This window comes from Pristiophorus japonicus, chromosome 1 (genome assembly GCF_044704955.1).
Source record: "Pristiophorus japonicus isolate sPriJap1 chromosome 1, sPriJap1.hap1, whole genome shotgun sequence".
Classification (NCBI taxonomy): domain Eukaryota; kingdom Metazoa; phylum Chordata; class Chondrichthyes; family Pristiophoridae; genus Pristiophorus; species Pristiophorus japonicus.
The window spans coordinates 30,135,690-30,155,219 of record NC_091977.1 but is presented as its reverse complement, the minus strand read 5'-3'; the positions used below and the strand labels follow the sequence as shown (position 1 = coordinate 30,155,219).

Sequence of the window (19,530 nt, the reverse complement as noted above, 5' to 3'; positions counted from 1 at the left end):
TCCACTTTGGACCCAAGAAAGATAGATCAGAATAAATGGTGTGAAACTCGGAACTGTGGTGCTTTAAATGTACTAACCTGCGCCGAATTCTTAACTGCCCCGCAATGTTTTTCAGAGCTGGCCACATACGCTGACCTAATTCGATTTGGAGTAAGTTTTAGCTGGCCAAAGTGGCATAAATGGCATAAGTAGCTGGGAACGCCTCCTCTTAAAAAAAAACTCAAACTAAAAAAAATCGTTACTCTGGAGCAAGTTTATTGGGGAAAATGGCGTTTTTTAAACTTACGCCAGAAAAACCAACTTACTCCAAAAAAAATTGGAGCAAGTTAAGGCCAAAATTGGGCCCTATGTGTGGATATATAGGTATATTTTTTAGTTGAGTTTATGCATTTTTGGAATAACCCATCTGGTTCACTAATGTCCTTTAGGGAAAGAAATCTGCCGTCCTTACTTGGTCTTGCCTACATGTGACTCCAGACCCACAGCAATGTGGTTGACTCTTGCATTCCCTCTGAAATGGCCGAGCAAGCCACTCAGTTCACTACAACTCAGTCAGCACTGTGGGAGTACCTTCACCACATGGACTGCAGCGGTTCAAGAAGGCAGCTCACCACCACCTTCTCAAGGGCAGTTAGGGATTGACCATAAATGCCGGCCTTGCCAGTGACACCTACATCCCATGAACGAATAAATTAAAAAAAATAGTTCAGACAAAGGGTAACAAAGGCATGGATAAGGATTTTAGTCGGAGATTAGCAGAAGAAGCGGCAGAGGTGGACAAAGATACAGAGGTGGAAGTAGATGGTCTTGGTGATGGCAAGGATATGGGGTTGGCAGCTGAGTTCATGATCAAATAGGGCACCAAGGTTGCATACAATCTGGTTCAGCCTCAGACAGTGGCCAGGGAGAGAGTTGGAGTTGGTGGCTAGCGAATGGAGTTTGTGTTGAGGACCAAAGTCAATGGGGGCGAAATTGCCCTTTTTTATAGCCCAATTAGCATCTCAGGGAAGAGGGGACGCTAATGGGGTACAACAAGGTTAGCACTCTGGGGAAGGGGTCAATAGCGCCTCCGGGGAAATTGCCCTTGAGGTTTGGGGGACAGTATGCCGGTCGTGCCGCATCCCGCTATTTGCTCCCCGCTATTTGCACTCCGGGCTGGTGCATGCATGCAATGACATCATTGTTGTGCGCACCAACCCCTTTGCGCCCCATGGGGGAAATAACCCCATGGGCAATGAGGATGGCGATAGGGCATGTCACCGCCAGCGAATCATGCAGACATTCGCAGGCACGCTGCCCCCTAAAAGGTAGGCCCTTTGCGCCATGAGCCGGCATATTTTTCTGTTGGCCGACTCTTCAGGCGGCCTGACAATGGTGGCCCTTGTCTCGACCGGGCCACCATCCTGCAGCCCCGCACTCTGTTATGGGTGCCAAGCTCTTGGCCGTCCCTGGTGGCCCAGTAGTGGCCGCCAAAAGGACTGCAGAACGCGCAGCGTCCCTCCCCTTTAAGGAAGCGGCAGAGGCGGACAAAGATACAGAGGTGTAAGTAGATGGTCTTGGTGATGGCAAGGATATGGGGTTGGCAGCTGAGTTCATGATCAAATAGGACACCGAGGTTGCAAACTATCTGGTTCAGCCTCAGACTACGTGGAGCTTGGCACTGGGCACAGCTCCGCCCTACCGCCCCAGGAACGTTCCTGTAAGGGGAGCTTGGGGTGTGGGTTCGAATCCACACACCCCCGGGGTTCTGTACATGTGATTTATGAGGATGGGTGAGTAATGAGGCACCAGACACAGTGGGTAAGAGTACAAAATGGCTAATGTTGTTTATTTAGAATAGTAAACACAAAGATAGAGAGCATAGGAAGAGGTCGTAAATAGCAGTAATGGCACAATCTCGCTCAACAACACGAAAAATCTCGCAACAGGGAAGGGGAAAATAAAACATTCCACTCACACACAACTCCACCTCCCACTTCCACCCTTCTTACCAATTCCGATCCTAAATTGAGTCTGTGAGGGGGTTTGGGCTACACTCACAATCCTATCAACTCCGGGGTTCTGGGGCACTTATTTCAGCTCGGGGTCCTTCTGGGGTGGGTTCTACGTTGTTGGTCGGTTCGGTTTTCCTCCTCGATGTTGCGTTGGTTTCTTCTCTTTGCCTTTCGGTTGGCTCCTAAGCAAAAAGCTGCTGGAGTTAAGCACACCTTCCCCAGAGCGAGGGCCCTGTGAAAAACTGACTTAACTCCCAAAAGCTGACTCCAGCCTCCAACCTCTGGTTGGTTTCCTTGCTCAGCTCAGCTATGGGAAGTCATTGCCACTGTCTGCTGGTTTTCAGTCTCGGTGGCTTCGTCTGCGGAATTGCTGCTTCTTCCTCTGGTGGAGCGAGAGCGAGAGGGAGAGAGTGCTCTCTCTAGATACAAGCCTTCGTTTTGTGTTTTTGCAGCTTTTCTTATCGTCCGTTCATGGGGTGTGAATGGCAGTTCGATGTGCATCAATCTGTCTGGAATGAAGATAAGTGTTCACTATGTCGACAGAGGTGACACTTTGTCTGGGCTGGCCAAACTAATTGCATCAGACCTGTGGGCTTTTGTTTAATTATTCAAACTGATCCCCTTTGTGTTGCCTTGTGTATTACTGGGGAGATTTTGCCTGTACAGGGTGGCCAGAGTCCCATCATCCTCCGCGGTTTACAGGCTGTTGGCTGCAGTTGGTCATTTTAAACATGGCTTCCCATTCTCCCTGCTACATGTCTCCGTGGTTGGTTTTGCAGAACCTTACATTCCCTGCAATAGCGCTCCGCCTCCATTGAAGGGTGGAAGGGCCAAATTCTACGCTGGGGGCAGAACTACCGGGCCGGGTAATAAATGTCCCGGTCCTGGAATTTTACCATCTCCAAACGGGGTGTGGGGCAATTTCTCCACCAATGGTTTCTCACAGACTGATCCATGCTCCAGTATCTGTCATCAGGCAACTGATAATTTAATCTACATTTAAAATTCTCTGTGTTCCAGTTAATAACTCTACCTGGAGAGTTCCCCAGACAGAAGAGCTTTTGTGAGAAGTTTTGATGCTGCTTGTCTCTGCAGACTTCTTGCAGTGATACAGATTGTTCACATACCTCTGCATTGTGCTTGTATTCCTAGTATAGTCACATTCATAGAGCACTGGCATTAACGGGCAGCATCTGAATGAAAAGCATTTGGTAAACATTTTTCATAAATAAATCTTCTAATAATTTCCATCAATACATCATTCTAATTACAATTCTTGAGTCTGTTGAACATGTCTATCAATTTTCTTCTTCCTCATTGAATAAATACATTTTTTCCCACATCGATTCAATCACTGTGTTTCGCTCCTCATGAATTAGTTATTTGTGTTGCTCATTCCTTTTTGTTATTTATCAATCATGTTAAGATCAACCCTGGCATCCAATGTTGCTGTTCTGGTGAAAGGGGGAGTTTGAATCTTCTATGCCTGAAGCGCTGTGCCATTCATCGCTGTAAAAGGCATTTTACTGACAAGACAAATAACTTTAACCAGATCCTTGGAGACCTGCCAGCAATGCAATGCTACGTTCATCCGCCGCTTGGCCAGACTCACCGGCGAAGAGCAGAGAGACCAACACAAATATGGTAATGGCCCTGAAACCGGAGTATCAGCTTGGGGGGGTCCTTCATTGGTCTTTGAGGCAGGACAAATTCCAACGACGCCAGGTCTTGCCGAAGTCGAAAGTCTAGGCCGTTATATTCAGCAGTTCAGCCTCTGTTTATAAAACTCTATCTGACGGACCTCTTCTGAGTTGGAGTACTCTGCCCCAAGCTGGCTACTGATTGCCACACTGGCCCCGATATTAAGGGGAACGGAACGGAACGGGGGGGTGGGGCTGATGATTGTGGGCGATGAACGTGCAACATCCTGGGACGTGTGGGAATATCCGATTTCAACGGGGATGTCACATTATCATTTTACTTCCATATTTTGCATCTCAAATCAGCATGTCCCAATTTCGCCTGGTTTATTTAAAGGTCTAGGAATGTTGAATTTGAGGGGCAAAAGTAATAGTTATGGCAGGAAAGAAAGCAACGGCTGGTTCCGTGTTCACTGAGGTATCCCTGGATATTCTGCTGGGTGCCATAACATCCTCTTTTTCCTTTGGGAAAAATACATTTGTTGCCAAAGTAGCCGTGGCTGGATGTGGCACAAGAACAGAGCAGCACGAGCATGACCATGAGGACCTGAAGCCAGTGCAAGAAGAATGTCAATGACCTAACCAGATCACGAAAGGTGAGCAAAGTTACAGATTTACCTACATCCAGTAGTTCACCCACTTTCTTTCTTGTCAAGTGTACTCCAATCACATCACTCCTCACAACCACTTCACATTCAGCAGCTCCCATTTCTCCATTTCAATATCCATCCTCACCTCATAAGAACATAAGAAATTAGGAGCAGGAGTAGGCCATTTGGCCCCTCGAGCCTGCTCCGCCATTCAATAAGATCATGGCTGATCGGATCTTGGCCTCAACTCCATAACCCCATAACCCTTGACTCCCCCTTCCTCCATCCACCACTGCCAGTCAACCCAATTCTCATGCAATCTGATAACACTTCAGTCTGCTCCTCACCCACCCCTCCCCCCGATTCTCAGAACACATCCCCAAATGGCACTGTAAAAAGGTTGCACAAATGCATGATAGTTCCCCTCAATAGTGATAAGTATCCATTCTATCCCACCATTCCAGTCAAAAACTCTAAGCTGTCTTATAATTATTCTATATAACTTCTCAATAAAACTGCGACGTATGTACAAGTGAGGATGGTGTGTGACTTGGAGAGGCATTTGGAGGTGATGGCGTTCCCATGCACCTGCTGTCCTTGTGCTTGTAGGTGTAGAGATCGCGGGTTTGGGGGCTGCTGCTGAAGAAGCCTTGGTGAGTTGCTGCAGTGCATCTTGTAGATAATATACACTGCAGACATTGTACACTGGCAGCAGAGAGGTAAAATGATGAAGATGCTAAATAGGGTGGATGTGGAGTGCCTGTTTCCACTTGTGGGGGTGCCCAGAAGTAGGGGGCATAAATATAAGATTAGTCCCTAACAGATCAAATAAAGAATTTAGGAGAAATTTCTGTCCACAGAGAGTGCAAGTGTGGAACTCGCTGCCACATGGAATGATTGAAGGAGATATCATTGATGCCTACATGAGAAAAAAGAAAATAGAGGGATTCTGATGGCAAGGTTGGAAGTGCTCATTAGAGTGAGAGCAGGCTAGTGTTGTGTATAAACACTGGCATAGACCAGCTGGGCCAAATGGCCTTTTCTTGTGCTGTATGTTCTAATTAATTCTATATACCTGCAATATATTAATTTTTGGACGTGTCTGTTATGTGGGGTAACATGACTGCCATTCTGCACCATCAAATGTTAAGCAAACAAAACAGTGATGAATGAGCAGTCGATCTGTTTGTCAGCGACATTTATTGAGAGAGAAATATAGGCCACGCCACTGGGAGAGCACACTGCTCTTCTTCGTAATGAGATCTTTAAGGTTCACTTGATCCACCAGCTCAGGACTTCAAGTTAAAATCTCCAACTTACTATCATGTGTGAAAAATGCTATTTTTTTTCTGATTAAACTTTAACACCTATTTGTGCTAAACACAGCAGATTCAGTCATCTGAAGTTGTGCTCACAGAGTCCAATATCTGGGAGGAAGAATCTGTACCGGTGTAGACATCTGTGACCTAGGTTGAAACTGTCCAGGGAATCACTGAAGGAAATTTGTGAAATGATAGCAAATGGCTCCAAAATACTGTCTGTGACCTGAAACGCTCTTGTTTTTATTATGTATGTTAACTGGGTTTTTCCTGCCACCGGAGGGCGCTGTTGGAGTCCTAATGGTCACTGGCAGACACGTGCAAGCCGTGTATATAATGTTGGCAGCCATGTTGAATCCTCACTTTTAGAATAAATAAATTGGAGTAAGATCATGCCTGAACTAGCTCACCGTACTTAGCCTCATGGAGTTATTCGATACTTAACAATTGGCGACGAGGTAAAAATACGAACTTTCAAACAACCATGTCTGTTGGAATTTTGGAGAGATTCGTGGAAGGGGAAGACTGGGAGGATTTCACTGATCGCCTCGACCAGTACTTCGTAGCCAACGGATTGGAAGGAACCGATAACGCAATTAAGTGCAGGGCAGTTCTCCTCACCTTTTGTGGGTCAAAAATGTATGTCCTTATCAAGAATCTATTCTCACCAGCTCAACCAACGGATAAGACTTACGATGAATTGTGTACGCTGGTTCGGAACCACTTTAAACTGAAGGAAAGTGTCATCATGGCGAAGTATCATTCTTATACGCACAATCGCTCCGAGGACCAGGACGTGGCGGAATATGTCACCGACCTGAGACGTGCAACTCCGGAGCTGTGTTGGAGGAAATGCTGCGGGACTTTTTGGTGCTTGGCATTGGCCGCAAGGTCATCCTTCGAAAGCTGCTGGCTGCTGAATCTTTAGACCTGAGCAGGGCCATCACGATCGCCCAGGCATGCGTGTCCATGGACAAAAACTTGAAACAGATATTTTTCCAGCATCGAAACTCACCGGCAAGTACTGTACATAAAATAATATCATCAGCAGGCAGAGCTGCACATTGGCAGGGCCTACTCGTCCGCATTCGTGCGACCTGTAACTGCTCAAAGTCCGCCATCGGGGGTGAATCAAATCTCACCTTGTTGGCGTTGCGGAGGCTATCATCGGGCCCATCAATGCCAATTAAAGCAATACATGTGAAAAGGCCGTGCAACAATAGGGTACCTTCAGCGAATGTGTCCGCAACCGAGCAAGCGTGCTGCGACACACCATGTGGCTGAGCGTGATCGATCCAATGTGGATCAAGTGACACAGAAAACTCAACCCGAGGTACAGGACGAAGAAGTGTATGGGGTCCAAAAGTCCTCCGATAATGCTGGAAGCTAAATTAAATGGGGTCCAGTGTCCATGGAATTGAACATGGGTGCGAGTCAGTCAATAATGAGCCAGAGGGCTTTCGAAAAGCTGTGGGACACTAAGGCAAAAAGACCCAAACTGAGCCCAATCAATGCGAAACTGCGTACCTACACCAAAGAGCTCATACCAGTCATTGGCAGCGCGGCAGTAAAGGTATCGTACAATGGAGCTGTGCATGATTTATCGCTGTGGATCGTTCCAGGCAATGGCCCAACGCTGTTCGGCAGGAGTTGGTTTGAGAAAATTAAATGGAACTGGAACTATTTTAAAGCCTTATCATCAGTGGATGATGTTTTGTGTGATCAAATGCTGAGCAAGTTTCTCTCATTGTTCGAACCGGGCATCGGCAACTTCACGGGAGCCAAGGTGCAGATCCACCCAGGCCCGGAAGAAAGACCCATCCATCGCAAGGCTTGGGCGGTTCCCTACATGATGAGGGAGAAGGTCGAGATCGAACTGGACAGACTTCAACGGGAAGGAAGCATATCACCAGTCGAGTTCAGCGAATGGGCCAGTCCAATTATCCCAGTGTTGAAAAGTGATGGTCAGGATCTGCGGTGACTACAAGGTAACGATCAACCGAGTCTCGATACAGGATCAGTACCCGTTACCCAAGACTGACGACCTGTTTGCAATGCTAGCGGGGGGGAAGTCATTCACTAAATTGGACCTGACCTCTGCTTACATGACACAGGAGCTGGTCGAATCGGCGAACAAACTGACGTGCATCAACATGCACAAAGGACTGTTTATATACCGCAGATGCTCTTTTGGAATTCGCTCGGCGGCAGCCATATTTAGAGAAATATGGAGAGTTTGCTGAAGTCTGTCCCGAGAATCGTCGTGTTCCAAGATGACATCCTGATCACCGGTCGCGACGCCACCGAACACCTGCACAACCTGGAAGAGGTTCTGCGTCGTCTGGACAGAGTGGGACTCAGGCTAAAATGCTCCAAGTGCTTTTTCATGGCACCAGAAGTTGAATTCCTGGGGAGAAAGACTGCAGCAGATGGGATCAGGCCTATGGACTCGAAGAAAGAGGCCATCAAGAATGCACCCAGACCCAAGAGTGTGACGAAGCTGCGTTCGTTCCTGGGTCTTCTCAACTATTTTGGTAACTTACTACCTAGTTTGAGCACATTGCTAGAGCCCTTGCACATGTTGTGAGAAGGGGTAATGACTGGGGTTGGGGCAAATCTCAAGTCAGAGCCTTTGAGAATGCCAGGAACTTGCTATGTTCCAATAAATTACTGGTACACTATGACCCATGTAAGCGGTTAGTGCTGGCCTGCGACGCCTCATCATATGGGGTCAGTTGTGTGCTCCAGCAAGCCAATGTATCAGGCAAACTCCAACCAGTTGCATACGCATCCAGAAGTCTGTCTAAGGCTGAAAGAGCCTATAGTATGGTAGAGAAAGAGGCTTTAACACGCATATATGGGGTTAGAAAAATGCATCAATACCTGTTTGGGATTCAGTTTGAGCTTGAAACAGACCACAAGCCGCTCATTTCATTGTTTTCTGAGAGTAAAGGTATAAACACCAATGCCTCGTTCCCCCATCCAAAGATGGGCACTGACGTTATCTGCTTATGATTATGTCATCCGCCACAGTCAAGGCATTGAAAATTGTGCTGATCCGCTTAGCTGGATACCTTTGCCCACAACCGGGGGAAAATGCCGCAGCCCGCAGACTTGAGGGGTCACCTGTCATGGCTCACTAAATTAGGACCTGGACCAGCCAGGATCCTGTACTGTCAAGCATAAAAAGGTGTCCCCTAAATGGAAATTGGTCTGCCATTCCCAGGGAAATGCAGGATGAAATTAAGCCTTATAGTGCCGCAAAGATGAATTGTCTATTCGGTCTGATTGTCTGTTATGGGGTAATTGTGTTGCAATGTCAAAAAAAGGCAGGGAAACTTTTGTGTGAGATTTACACAGTACCCACCCAGGCATTGTCATGATGAAGGCCATTGCCAGGTCTCATGTTTGGTGGCCCGGCATTGACTCGGACTTGGAGTCATGCCTGCATTAGTGCAACACTTGTACCTGAGTAATGCACCTGTGGAGGCTCCGCTGAGTCTGTGGTCATGGCCATTCAAACCATGGTCAAGGATCCACATAGACTTTGCCGGCCCCTTTCTTGGCAAAAATGTTTTTAGTGGTAGTGGACGCTTACTCCAAATAGACTGAATGCGTAATCATGTCATCCAGCACGTCCAAAGCCACTATTGAAAGCCTCCAGGCCTTGTTCGCCACCCATGGCCTGCCCGATGTCCTTGTCAGCGACAACGGACCGTGGTTCACCAGTTCGGAGTTCCACGAGTTTATGACCCATAATGGCATCAAGCATGTCAGGTCTGCCCCTTTCAAACCCACGTCTAATGGTCAAGCAGAGCGGGCTGTCCAAACCATTAAGCAGAGCCTAAAACGCGTGACTAATGGCTCCCTACAGACCAGTTTGTCCCGTGTTCTGCTCAGTTACCGGACAAGACCCCACTCGCTCACCGGGGTCTCTCCTGCCGAGCTGTTAATGAAGAGAGGCCTCATAACCATTGCAAACCTTTGTACACCCGGATCTCAATGATCACGTCGAAACCAGAAGGCAACGGCAGCAATGGTGCTACGATCGTGCGGCCGTATCACGTGACATTGCTGTTCATGACCCTGTGTTTGTCCTGAATTATGGTCATGATCCAAAGTGGGTTGCTGACACGGTTTTGGCCAAGGAGGGGAACAGGGTGTTTGTAGTCCAGTTGTTAAATGGCCAAACGTGCAAGAGGCACATCGACCAAACCAAACTGCGATTCACAGACAACCCAGAACAAATTGAAGATGACATCATCATCGACCAACCACCACACATCCAACTATCAGTTGACCCTTGTGTCATTCATGAAGACGAACCTACCATCCCCGACAGTCCTGTCAGACCGACTGTTCCGCAGTGCAGCAATGGTCCTACTGACTCACCCAAGCTTGGGTTCGAACTGAGATCAACCAGGGAGCAGAAGGCCCCGGACTGTTTCAACTTGTAAATACAACCTATACCAAGAAATTTGGGGGGAATGATAACGTGGTTTTACCTGCCACCGGAGGGCACGTCTGTCGGAGTCCTAATGGTCACTGGCAGACACATGCAAGCCGTGTATATAATGTTGGCAGCCATGTTGAATCCTCACTTTGAGAGTAAATAAACTGGAGTAAGGTCATGCCTGAACTAGCTTACCGTACTTAGCCTCGTGGAGTTATTCAATACTTAACAGTTTTGGCCTTGAACGTGACAGCAGTCTTAATTATTTTTTTATCTTCCATTCCAATCATTTTGAAAGAATTTCTCAGGCATCAGGCAACACATCCACCTTGCAATCATCAACTCCCAGAAGGGTTATAGCCTAAAGTGAACAAAGGAACTTGCATTCATACAGTGCCTTATCACGTCCTCAAGACATTGCCAAGCACTTTACAAACAATTGAATACTTCTGAATTGCTGTCACTATTGTTAGGTAGATAAATGCGACAGTCAGTTCACGCACTGCAAGATCCCACAAACAGCAAGTAAATGAACCAACCATTTCAGTAGATAAATGCCGTAGAAGCAATTGAAGTTTGATGCATTGTCTGTATCCTCGCGGGTCTTGATTGAATCACAACTCAAATTTATAGAATTGCAAGTTATTCCACATTTGTACATTCTATTCACTTGAATGTGAGACAATATTGGATCTTGTACAGTTTCTTATCAGAAGATTTATCTACAATAATGATTTTTTAAGAAGAGCAAAGTTTTTTCTACTGTATTGAATTCTTCAAATGAAAATTACTTTCAGGCATCTGAATCTTGGGACAATTTCATGAAGTGATTGTCAGAATACATTATTGGTCCATCCTTCCTTGTTCCTGACATCCTTCGGTGTGACGGACTGGGAGGCAGCTTCCCCAAAGTGTGCCGAATGCCACAAATGCAATCTGCAAGGAAGCAGACTGTCTTTCTGAAAGTGAGCAGGGTTCTGCTGGATTATGAATGGGTCCTTAGAGGGATTATACATTGGATATGCAGGAGTGATAGAGGAGGAAGCAGGATATATTTGGCACCGAAGTGACAGATTTAATTCTTCATTTCTTCACAGGTCACATTGATACGAATGGTGCTCATTTCACTTATGGTAACCGAGCAAGGGAAGCACGTCAAACCTGGTGAGAATCAGCTCCTAATAAGGAGAGTCATGTCGCTCGTCTCCACAGTCGAGAGATTCTAGTATTCGAATGGTTAAGTTTGTCTGAAATCCCTCTCTCTGCAGGCTTAGTGAAGATGTTCATTCATTTATTTTAAATAGGTTAGCGTCGCTCCCGTAACATAATAGAGAAAGTTGTCAAACTAATGACTTAATCATTAGTATCAGTATCCCACTCCAAGAGACATAATCCAGGCCGACATTCCTAGTGCATACTCAGGGAGTGCTCCACTGTTGGAGGTGCTGTCTTTTGGATGAGACGTTAAACCAAGGCCCCGTCTGCTCTCTCAGGTGGACGTAAAAGAACCCATGCTAATATTTGAAGAAGAGTAGGGGAGTTATCCCAGGGATCCTGACCAACATTTATCCTTCAAGCAATACCTAAACTGGATGATCTGGTCATTTATCACACAGACGCACCAATGTTAGCATCCTCCGACCAAACCAACATCCCCAGCATTGAAGCACTGACCACACTTAATCAGCTCCACTGGGCAGGCCACATAGTTCGCATGCCAGACACGAGATTCCTAAAGCAAGCGCTCTACTCAGAACTGCTTCACGGCAAATGAGCCAAAGGCGGGCAGTGGAAATGTTACAAGGACACCCTCAAAGCCTCCCTGATAAAGTGCAACATCCCTACCGACACCTGGGAGTCCCTGGCCAGACTCCGCCCTAAGTGGAGGAAGTGCATCCGGGAGGGCGCGTAAGGAACGTGCGACAAACCAGTCCCACCCACCCCTTCCTTCAACGACTATCTGTCCCACCTGTGACAGAGACTGTGGTTCTCGTATTGGACTGTACAGCCACCTAAGAACTCATGTTAAGAGTGGAAGCAAGTCTTCCTCGATTCCAAGGGACTGCTATGATGATGGGGTTTGTGAGAGTTTGCTGTGAGCAAATTGGCTGCCGTGTTTCCTACATTATAACAGTGACTACACCTCAAAAGTACTTAATTGGCTGTAAATCCTTTTGGGATGTCCTGAGGTTGTAAAAAGCGCCATATAAATGCAAGTTCTTACTTTCCTTTGTATGTTGTTCTCTCCTGTAATTATTGGTTTCCTCAAATTGGATCCAGTTTGTTGGATTAGTAAATACAGATTTAAAAAGCATGCAAGGTATATTTTTGCACACATTAATTGATCTTTATATTCTGGAAATGTTTACCTCTGTTCAAACTGTAGTCGTAACAGTCACAAAAAAAGTAAAATACTGCCCCTTAAAAAAATTTGTTCCTACGACAGTTTTGCAAGTGGTAAAAATCATGAGCTTCTTAATCCTCTAAGCAGACCACGTGGGGGTGTTGTCGTGGACACAATATATCTGCGAGATACCATCAATGGCAGGTCGGGGCCATAAAAGGAGCGGCGGGCGGCGCCTTGGAGCAGTGTAGCGGCGTACCACTGCAAAGTACAGCGCGAGGTGGTGCAGGGGGGCGACGGCAGTGAAGAGGGCGACTGAATTGGATGTCATCAAGGTCCCGGTCGGTGATTGGAGGGTGGGCAGGAGCGGCGAGGCCGGAACACAGGAGCGGCAAGTGATCACGGAACGACGCGATCGGGGCCCAGGAGAGTCGTGGTGTTCAGGGCTCAGAAAAGGCGAGGGCCCAGGGGCAGCACAGGCCAGCCCACACTGCAATTGCGTGCTCTGTCAAGCCTGGCTGGTGTGCAACGGCCACCACACATTAAAAAAAAAATCCACGCACAAGGCATCTTCCACCCTTCAGGGTGTATTTGGGACCTGGTCTATCAGGTCCTTCATTGAAACACCAGCGAAATCATCCCTTTTTGGCATGGAAGCAAGGCATCCTCGATATGAGGGACCGCCTATAATGATGATCCCAAGAGACAGACTGAAAGCCAATCTGCGACAGGCTGCCAGTGGGATCAGGTGGCACCGTGGACAAGCTGGGTGACTGCTGACGGGCACTGGGAGACTGGGCCTCTGTGCGCACCGGGGACTTCAGGTTTAGTAACAGCCATGTGTTGAGGGTGCGCCAGGTGATCAGGTGACAAACTCAAGGAACAGGCCAAAGTGGGAGATGTGTGGGTTGTTGATGTAAAAGAAGGGGATGGAACAGGTGTCAAACGCTCACAGATTGACCGTAAGAGATTCAAGAGATCAAACAGAGCAGCACAGTCACATGGGAAGCAAAGAATCTGCAGTATAGAAATCTAAGTATCTCAGGGAGGAACTGAGTGGTCGGCCATGCAAAGTCTCAGGTATAAAGTTGACAGGAGATGCATTTCATGAGGGAATGCAATCTAGGATTTTAAACTTTGTGATAATATCATGAGAATCTGGCAAGCTGGAATGTATAACTTTGATAATGAGATTTGAAAAGGTTATTGTACTTAATTGACTGTGAAGCGCTTTGGAGCGTCCTGCGGTCGTTAAAGGCGCTGTATAAAAGCAGGTCCTTTCCTTTCCTGTGATACTTTGATGGAATGAGGGAAAGATCAAAAAAGGACTAGTACACCTGTAGTGCAAGTTTAATGTAAAAAGGTCATGTTTGTACCAGCAAAGAAGTGAAAGATGAACGATTACCTCGTGACATGTCTATTCTATTCGATTATTATGGAGGCGGTGGAATCGTGAGTGTTGAGAGATGCATTGAGATTGAGGCCATGCTTTGAATTTCATTCTTAATTAGAAAAGGATCGAGCAAACACGGCAGTACTTAAAACATGGCAGAGCGTATTTGCAATATATATCTACTTGCAAAATTAAACTTGCAATTAGAATAAAATTGTGCTGTGATAGTCAAACAAATTAGACTTAACAAAATTAAACTTGATATATTGCCCATCAAAATTACTAATACTATTTTATCTCACATTAAAGTATTCCTAAGCATATGATAAGTAAGGTAAAAGTTTAAACTATGTTCGTTGCCCAGTAGTGGCTCAGTGACAGCACTCAGTCAGAATATTGGTGTTCAAGTACCAAGGGAGTGCCGCCTTTCGGATGAGATGCTAAACTGAGGTCCCATCTGCTCTCTCAGGTGGACATAAAAGATCCCACTATTTCAAAGAAGAGCAAGGGGGTTCTCCCCGGAGTGCTGGCCAATATTTATCCCTCAATCAACAGATTATCTGGGCATTATCATCACATTGCTGTTTGTGGGAGCTTGCTGTGCGCAAATTGGCTGCCGCGCTTCCTGCATTACAACAGCAAGTACACTTCGAAAAGTACTTCATTGGCTGTAAAGTGCTGAGGTCATGAAGGACGCTATATAAATGCATTCATTTCTGAGTAGAAATTGTCTATATCCACCTGCATACAGTTATTTGTCTTTAATCGGCCTGATATTTGATTATCTTTCTGTGAATCCCATGATTTATTTATGATGCTCCTGGTATGTTTCTTCGTAGCCTTCAGGGTCTCCTGTGACATGAGATGAATCGTAGAGTGGAGTTAAATGAAAAACATTGATGCATCTCTATTGCTTGCATCTGGGACACACCACAGCAATTTAAAATAGTCCCATCCGAGCAGTACCGGTTTTATTCCCATTTTGTCAAAAATAAAGTAAATATCTTAGAAACAAATTCTTTTGGATACTTTCTACTCTGGCTGTGATTTTATGTGCAATGCAATTTTACAGCGGTGTTATCCATTTTCTACTTCAAAAAAGCCATAATCATATAACACCATATCAGATGTTTCAGAAATGCCTCGAAGCACTCCACATACAATAAATAGAAGTGTAGTACTTTTCTTATGTAGGGAAACTTGACAACTATTTTTCATGCAGAACGGTCCCACAAATGAGATGAACGACCAGTTACACTTGTTTTGAATTGTTTTTGATGGTGTTGGTTGAGGGAGGAATGCTGGCTAGGACATTTGGAGGACTCCTCAGATAATACCGGTTTAATCTGAAGATTGGCAACTTTGACAATGTAGCACCCCCTGTGTACTGTGCCTGATTGTCAACCAAGTTAGAGTGGTTGAGTGCAGCTTTGTGATTCAGAGTGAACACGCTTTTCATAGCAATTTAGAACTCTCACATGGGGGCAGGGCAATAACAACATTACTTGGGGTACGGTAGCACAGTGGTTATGTTACTGGAGTAGTAATCCCGAGGTCTGGACTAATGATCCAGAGGAATGAGTTCAAATCCCACCACTGGGGAATTTTAATTCAGTTAATTAAACTCTGGAATAAAAAGCTAGTATCAGTAATGGTGACCGTGAAACTATCGGATTGCTGTAAAAAACCAACTAATGTCCTTCAGGGAAGGAAATCTGTTGCCTTTACCCAGTCTGGCCTATATGTGACTCCTGACGCACAGCAATGTGGTTGACTCTTAACTGCCCTCTGAAATAGTGGTTCAGCACCACCTTCTCAAGGGCAATTAGGGATGGGCAATAAATGCTGGCCCTGCCAGTGACGCCCACACCCCATGAACGAATAACAAAAACCATAATGAATCCCATGCATATTGTATTATTTCAAAAATTGGCAATGCAGGGATTTGCTCTTGGTGTTGTTGATATGTATGACTGTACCACTATACCTCATGTTTAGGAACAGAATTAGGAAGATATCCTTGGTTAGCTATGCTTTAAGCTGGTATTTAGATGGCTGGTTGCATGTTAAGTGCCTTTAGTTTTACAGAATTTACAGGGAGATTTATTGAAAGTTCTGCAGCAATAACAGCTGTTACACAGGACAAACAAAGAAGTCAATGTAAACTGCTTCCCTATCTTGCTACAGGATTTTCCCTCATTATCTGTGATTGGAACAAAGGCATAAAGAGCTGTCAAAGCAAATTGCCTTCTAAAATATGCGCATGCATTTCATTCAATCTAAAAGATGGCTAGCAGTCCAATGGAGAAATAGAAGATTATTGGGATTCCAGTATATGTTGGGAATCTAATTACCGATAGTCTGGTGTGGGAAACATGGAAATGCCCATTTATATAGCACCTTGCCATGTTCATAGAAACATGCCAAAGCACTTCACAAGCGATGAAGTTGTTTCAAGTGCAGTGACTGCTGTTATACAGACAGATCTTCAACCATGTTGCACACACCAAGATCCTTCTGCAATGACCAATTTTGGGTGGAGGGAAGAATCTTGGCCAGAACATTAAGAGAACATTGTGTTCTTCTCTGAATAGTACCATACGGTCTTTAAAGTGCACTTGGACCAGTGGAACAGGCATATGGGGCCTTAGTTTAACACCTTGCCCAAAGGATAGATAGCACCTCCTGAATACTACAGCAAAGTGCTCAAGACTGTTAGGTTTGGACCCACAACTTGCTGAATGAAAAACATGAGTGTACCAACTGGCACTGAAGGAGTAGGGCAGAAGGGAAGTAGTTGTGGAAGCAACCTCATAATGGTGATGGATCTTCCCAATCCCAGATGGCAGATTGCCTTGAATGCATTCAGGGAACCCACCGAGCTGATGTTGAAATCAACCCTTTGAAAAATTAACTTCTACACTACTGGCTTATTCATATCTGATAACATTGAATATTATTTATTTTTTGCGATATGCTATTACTTTTATGAATCATAGAATTGTAGAATGATATAGTTACAGCACAGAAGGAGGCCATTCAGTCCGTCAAATCCATGCTGGCTCTTCCAAGTGCACTTCATCTAGTCCTACTCCCTCGCCCTTTCCCCGTAGCCCTTCAATTTCTTTTTTCCTTCATGTACTTATCTAATTCCGTTTTGAAAACCATGATTGAATTGGCCTCCACCAACCTTTCAGGCAGTGAATTCCAGATCATAATAACTCGCTGCGTAAAATAGGTTTTCCTCATGTCGCCTTTGGTTCTTCTGCCAATCACCTTAAATCTGTGTCCTCTGGTTCTCAAATCTTCTGCCAATGGGAACAGTTTCTCTCTATCTACTCTGTCCAGACCCCTCATGATTTTGAACACCTCTATCAAATCTCCTCTCAACCTTCTCTGCTCTAAGGAGAACAACCCCAGCTTCTCTAGTCTACCCACGTATCTGAAGTTCCTAATCCCTGGAATCATTCTCGTAAATCTTTTCTGCACCCTCTTTGAGGCTTTCACATCCTTGGTGCCCAGAAGAATGAAAGATTAATTAAATTTGTTTCTTTACGGAATTGCATAGATTACTGTTCATAATAAACTGATAAGAACAGGGAAGAACTCTCAACATTGGCGGGGGCGAATAACAGGCGATGTCAGATTGGCTACCTCGGCTTGACAGGGTAGATGCAGGGAGGATGATTTCCCTGGCAAGGAAGTCTACATTCAGGGATCACAATCTCAGATTAAGGGGTCAGCTATTTAGGACTGAGATGAGGAGAGATATTTTCACTCAGAGGCTGGTGAATCTTTGGAATTCTCTACCCCGTAGGCCAGTGAAGGCTCAGTCATTATATTCAAGACAGAGATCGATAGATTTTTGGATATTAAGGGAATCAAGGGATATGGGGAGAGTGCAGGAAAGTGGAGTTGAGGTCAAAAATCAGCCATAATCTTAGTGAATGGCAGAGCAGGTTCCAGGGGCCAAATGGCCCACCCTTGCTCCTAATTCTTATGTTTATAAATTTTGCCCAATTTTCCTGTCCATTGATTTCAATGGAATGTTATGGACCACACACATGGTTCCTCATTGGAAATGTGTTACCTCATTAACGTGTCTCCCTCACATGAGTCACCTACTTTTACTCGATGGTGAATATGATGCTGTTGACTTGATCTGTGTGATCTCCTAGCTGAGGGCCAAGAGGTTAAGGACTGTTAGTTGTTTCTGACTGACTGGAGTGCTGAATAAACCTGGTGACCCTTTATCAAAGGCACAAGGTTCCTGTTGTTGCATTGCTGCTAGTCTCTGTCTCCGAATCAAGCTCATGGAATTACCCCCGTGTTTCCTCACAGAATAAATTCTGGCAGATATCCAGCTGATAACTAACCAAATTTACTTTCCTGTGCAAAATAATTAGCAGAAGAATATCTGTTAACAATCTATCGCTTCACACTTCTTGCTCTCTGCATTATTCTTACCTGACATATTTCTTCAGTTAATTGGCTAATGCAATTATACAAAGACGGTTCTCAGTAATGAATTCTTTTTTTCATCAGCAGCCTGTCAGCACAGGTATGGAAGAGGCTAAGTGAACGAGGTGACACTGTGAGCTCTGGGATAGTATTAGCTACTGCACAAGTGGCTTCCATGTGCACTTCTCAAAGCAGAGATGTCCAACAACTCAAACACAGGAGCCTCCTGGAGCTGGTACAGGGCCATCAAGGAAAGTAGCCAGTCCAGAGGCAACCAGAGTCACAGTGTCAATGGGCCCAAATTTGAACTGTTGGTTAGAACGGTGCACCTCCGAGCCTTGTGCCGAGTTTATAGAATTAAAAGTATGCCTAAAAAGTAACTCGGTATTCTGAACTGTCTGCAGGCCTCCATTCCAGTCGGCGCGGTGCAGCAAGGGACGGAGCTGCAGCCCTGCGCCTAAAAGTCTGCGCGCGTGCGCAGTAGCTCCTGGCCCTCCCAGCGCGTCCTGTCTCCGGGCGACCCTATCCCTGGCAGAAGGGACGATGCGATGTTCGCTGCCCCTAGCCCGGGCCAAGTGGCCTGCCTGCCTCACCGTCCCTCGCCTCGCCACCACTGCTCTTACCTTGAGGCCGCCTTGCCGGCCCGCCCGAACACCTCCTCCGCGATGGAGCCGCCCGACCAGCTCTTTGGCGGGCCCACTCAAACTCTTCTCCGGCAGCGGGGCAGTGCCCGAGCACTTCCCCGGTGGCGAGGCGCCGCCCGAACTCCTCTCCCGCGGCAGGCCCTTAATCAGGCAGGCAGGGCTGCTGGTTGCTGCTGGAGGGCTCCTGGTGTTCCCGAATGGATAGGTGCTGCAGTAGGTGAGGTAGGAACTTTACATTTTTTATTGATTGATTGATTTATTGATTGATTTTTTATTTTTTATTTTTTTTATTTTTTATTTATTTATGTTTTATTTATTGATTTATTGATTGATTGATTTATCATTTATTATTGATGATGGTTCTTTATTTTTTAAAGTGAAGTTGGTCAGTGTTCTCTCTTCCCTTCCCCCCACCTCCATCTCTGGCTAGCTGCGCTGATTTCCTAACTCTACACAAGGATTTTCTGAGCGTACAAAAGTGGACACTTACTCCGTCCTAAGTTCGTTTGGAGTAACTTTTCGCAGTTCAAACTTGCAAAACAGGCGTAAGTGACTGGACACAACCCATTTTTGAAAAAAAAACTGAACTAAAACGAAACGAAACTAACTCACTGAAACTGGAGCAAACTAAA

General features: G+C 45.7%; 1 long non-coding RNA gene across 1 annotated transcript in view; it reads right to left on the bottom strand.

Moving 5' to 3' along the window:
• LOC139277968 (uncharacterized) overlaps positions 1–18,668 on the bottom strand; it is a 204,118-nt gene extending 185,450 nt beyond the window's left edge. The window contains exon 1 of the long non-coding RNA XR_011596199.1: positions 18,261–18,668. This is a non-coding gene — a long non-coding RNA (uncharacterized lncRNA). The remainder of the gene's footprint in view (positions 1–18,260) is intronic.
• Between the last annotated feature and the right edge of the window lie 862 nt (positions 18,669–19,530).